Source organism: Limanda limanda, chromosome 7 (assembly GCF_963576545.1).
Source record: "Limanda limanda chromosome 7, fLimLim1.1, whole genome shotgun sequence".
Lineage (NCBI taxonomy): Eukaryota > Metazoa > Chordata > Actinopteri > Pleuronectiformes > Pleuronectidae > Limanda > Limanda limanda.
In genome coordinates, this window is record NC_083642.1 from 17369296 (window position 1) to 17374370 (window position 5075).

A 5075-nucleotide genomic window follows, 5' to 3' on the forward strand; every position below is an offset into this window, starting at 1 on the left:
AGAAATGGATTGCAGTCCTGCAAACAGGCATAAACATATTCAGTCAACATCAAATATGTGGAGTGTTAACTGCTGATAAAAGTCTAATACGGCCATGGACTCCTGATGGAATCAACCTGGTGAGATGTGAGCAAAATGCATCTTAACTGTGCAATGACTGTACCAGTGATGACATCACAACCAACAGCCAACATAGTATTTTTAATTATCTTCTAATGCACATTGTGTCTTTCTCACACACTTGGTCATCGCGCATGTACAACGATACAGTGAAATGGAGAAAGAGAGTATCTCAGTCGGTGCTGGCTCACAGCCTCCCACGGGAGCACTCTGCATTAAGAGTGCTGGCTTCAGGACCCTGTCTTCTCACACTACCAGAGGAGATAGCAAATTACATCAGCCGGAGAGCCCTGCGGCAACGCACAAGACAGCAGACGTACTGAGATGGAGAATGAGAGGGAGGACGACGAGGGAGGAGAGGGCATCGGGAACGTGACAGCAATCTGAGGATGAGACGGAAGGAGGGAGAGAGCAGCGTATAGATTAAAAGACGGTGGTTATGGGGAGAGAGACAGGGACAGAATAAGAGACGGGGCCGGAGAGAGAGACATGCAGTGCTGATACGATATTAAGGAGAGCTGGAGACAGATGATGTCCATCATTTGAAGGTGACTTCTGCTATAACCCGAGCCGGACCCTCGCACAGTGACACACAGTAAATCAAGCCTATATTTAAATTAGTTTTTTTACAGCGGGGAGAAACAAATTGTCCGAGATAAACCCCAGAGTCAGACCATGGCTCTGGGCTTTTACGTTCCTAATATATCAGCTTAACAATTTCCAAGATAACATTAGTCATTTTCTTCTGAATGACTGTTTTAATTATTTTACTTTAGCCAGAGAAAGTATAAGAGTTTAATTTAGGTGCTTCATGTTTCCATTCTGGAAAATAGTAATAAAATGTAAAAATGGTAACTGCTAAATCATTAGGTTTCGTCTTTGCTCAGATTTATTGTTATAGTATATATAATACAACTTAAAATAGCTGTCAATAGTTTATTTCAAATCTCAAGACATAATCTACGATATGTATGATGTGCCATATGCGTGCACAGTGGTTCCAAAACAATGGGTTTGGACGCCTTGAAGGGTCACATGACACAGAGGGGGGTTGTAAAATGACCCAAATTCTCGTCAAAGAATATTTTTGTTACAAAAGATTTAAAAAATATAAAGTAAATACTTTCAAAATCACAATCTGTATAATTAACCTCTCGAAATATGCACTTTCTCACATGAAGACCTTTGTAATGTAAACCTTAAAGTTCGGTTGTGAAAAATATGGGAAAAGCATAAAATAAGAGCTTGAGATAAAGGAGAGGGAAAGATTAGTGAGGAAGTGGGAAGTGCTGATAAGTAGTACCACGCATCTGGGGGAAACTGTGATTAAGGAGGAGCGAAACACAGGCCTAATTTGGACTAATAACAACCAGCAAGTGTTTGTGAAACAGGAAAAGATAGGGTAGTGTTCCCTCCACCGAATAAGAAGGAGAAGAGGTCCTGATTAACGAATTTTCAGTTGTCTAATGAGAGTTCTGTGATTGCAGTTTGGGAGGCTGGGATAAACAGCATCTCTCATCCTGCATGATAGGTTGTCCTCCCTCTGCAGGTGGGAGCCGGATCAAAGAGGAGAGCAGTCTGTCTGTGGAGCGCTGCAGATGTCACACTCACACAATGCAGGGTTCCTGCAAAAGGAGTGTGTCAATCTGATTTAACCAAATAAATGAGTAACAGTGCAATGGATAAACAACAATATGGTCATTATAATTAAAAAATGTATTTATATATTGGACATTTTGTGGTAGTTTCAGGTAAACATTACCTTGGTGATTTATACATTTCTGTGTGTATACTTGCCTGATGTGACTCATGTTTATGTAATGAGACCGAGTCAGACAAAGGGAGCTGTGAATTTAAATGCATGTGTATACGTTACTTCAGTGAGAAGACATCCACCCACTGGTCTAAAAATATCTCAAATCAGCTTGAGGTCCTCAGGCAGAGGCCTTTACACTGTTCCAGAGACCAGGTTAAAAACCAAAGGCAACGGAGCCTTTGCACTAACGGCCTGAAATCAATACCATATTGATTTCAACCATATCACAGAGACCCATATTTCATTTCTCTTTTCATTTCTCATTTTTATCTGCCATACATTTTTTATGTTCAGTCAAGAGGCAGAAATACGGGGAGAGATAGTGGGAGAACAATAGGACTTGCAACACAGGAGCATCACTCAGACAGGGACAGGTGAGGATGTAATGTGCTTCTATTAGACCACTGTCACACCTACATTGTTTGGTCCAGACCTTCTGACTTTTAGTTAAGTCTTAAACCAAAATAACAGGTGTAGCGGAGCAGCGGGCAACATCTCACCAAAATTTTGTCAGACCAACAGAGGGGGCCTCAAACTGAACCATGGTTTACTTTGTTTGCCCTATAAAAAGTCTTTGTTTGGATAGCTCAGACTTTTGAGACATCATTAATCTATAGAAGAAGATAAAGAAGCCGCAGAGAAGCAAACAACAAGGCCGGGTACAACATTGAGGGAGGAGGAGATGAAATATGAAATGGTAATTAGGTCGGAGGAAGACTCAACTTGAAAAAACGTATATAACATTGTTGCGTGGTACAGTTTAATGGAAAGACTACTACCCACCGCACTGATAAATCAATCAAAGTAGACAACAGAACGTGAGTATGGCAAACAAAAATCTGAAATCCGCACCCTACATTGCAAACCAAAACTAACCGGAGAAAAATGTAAACACAGACGTGACCCTTTGATCAATCAGATCCGATGTAATACCCACACCAAGCGTGAACATCACCCCGTGGAGCAGCTGTCAGATTATTCCCCCGTCACATTCAACATCCCAAACGCATCAACAACTTAGAAGCTCTCTTACCTCACTGCCAAATTCACAAAGGTGTCTCATTTCCATCACTGCCGATCAGAGCTGGAGCCAATAAGAAACCGTGTCTACTGCAGAGTCATTTATCCCAGGAGTGAATGCAGTTTGAATCCATTCCCATTGCAGACAAAAAGCCAGATGTTAGTGAGTGTTATTTCATTTTTTACCACTGGAAAAGTGCTTTAGACTTTGAAACAATCCATGTGTTATACTTCTACATTTAATCGAAATACAGGGTCAGTTCACCGAATATTAAACATTTATTAAAAAAATGTCAAAAGGAGAAAAATGGTAAAAGTATCTGGAAACACAGAGTTTCATTTGTACTGCTCAAGACCATTGGAAGCCCTCACTTGAACCAGTGGAGGATATCAAAATAAAAGTCTGTGGTAAAATATCAAGAGGAGTTGAGCAGGAAAGCTCTAAGACATGGTTTTCGAAAAAATTATCATTATAATTATTAGTATTACTACTATTCTTTTAACCAATTTACTTTTTGACGAAGAGTATGGCTTTATCGAGCTTGTTATTTTATTATATTTGACTGAAAAAGCTGGCCATCCGAACCTTTGACATAAGGATGCAACAACCTTCACAGACTTTGTATTTAATGCTTCTTTTCACTGCCAGGCTTTCTTTTAAAAACATGGCCACAAACTTTGTCAAGATAATATATCATATATCTATATCAATAATTATCATAATAAATGTCACATCATTATTTCTGTTAAGTTTAAGTTTTGGATTTACACTATTCTTTATGAGCAGAGAATAGCACTTGATAAACAGCTAAACATTTTAACAAGATGAGGTAGATTTATTTATTTATTTGTTATGTCTACACACTGTCACCATGTTTGCACAATCTAAAACTATTACATACAATTGCTGTTGATGAAAATTGTATTGCATTTATTATTAATACTTATTTATTTCCAAGCCCTGAGGCAAACCTTGCATTTGTTGCTCTTCCTCTTGAAATACATTTAAGTTTAATTCCTGCTAACTTTGGCCATAGTGCTGTGTAATGTGCTTCAGAGAGAAGACCCCTGTGTATGCATGCAACATACTTATTAACAAATACTAGAATTAGATTTGAAATACTTCCTTTCCCTTGTAAAATGTAGTCATGTAAAACCTTTAAACTCATCCACCTACAAAAGATATGATCTGTAGCAACAGCCTGTGCTGCTGGTGTCACAAAACATGCAAGAACATAGTAAACACCAGCGAGAATCCTGTAAATCATTCAGGATTGGAGCGAGCCACGATTTATTTACACCTCCTAAGCTGACTGTCACAACACAAGAAGCCAGTGCAGATGGTCCAGGACTTTGCTGAAATATGAGACATCAGTAAAGTGGAAATTTTCCCTGCGGTGAAGTACTGGCCTCTGCTTTTTAAACATTTATCACATTTTGCTTGGGTTTGGGGTGAAAAGCTAAGATGATAAATCTTGATGTCTATTTTGTAATGTTGTACTGTCTGACTGTTAAAAGGAACAGATTGGATCTTCACGTCAAATGAATCTGCTTTGTTGTCATAAAGAAGTTGTGTCTGTTCCAGCGTTTTAAAGAACACTGCAGGTATTAAACAGATAAGCTGTGTCACAATTATGAAAATTTGAAGAAAAGACAGAGATAAGCAAAACTCATTCGGCACTCTATCAGCCTTGGCTTGTCAGTCTGTCTCTGCATATCAACCCATGCACTCCATATTTCAGCATCAGCCCAGATACACAGTAATCATTACTGAGCGCTGCGACAGTCCAAATGAAAGCTTGCATGAACTGAAAGATTTTAGATCCGCTCTCACTAAAACCAAGTGCCAAACTTTTGTACATCAACTCTTAAGTTAGGAGAACGCAGACACCATGACGCTCTGAAACATTCATCGTCTGCAACAGGACGGCTCAAATAAACTGACACATGGTGACAGACATAATGGCTGATCATCTAGGGCAGAAGGATGTCCATGATGCACCATTCACCGCTTGAGCTCATTTGTCTTCGTGCCATCTGTCAAATTATTATTTATTATTATTTGACAGTGTGGCCTCTCGATAGAGGCCACAATAATTGATGTACCGTCAGGCAGGTG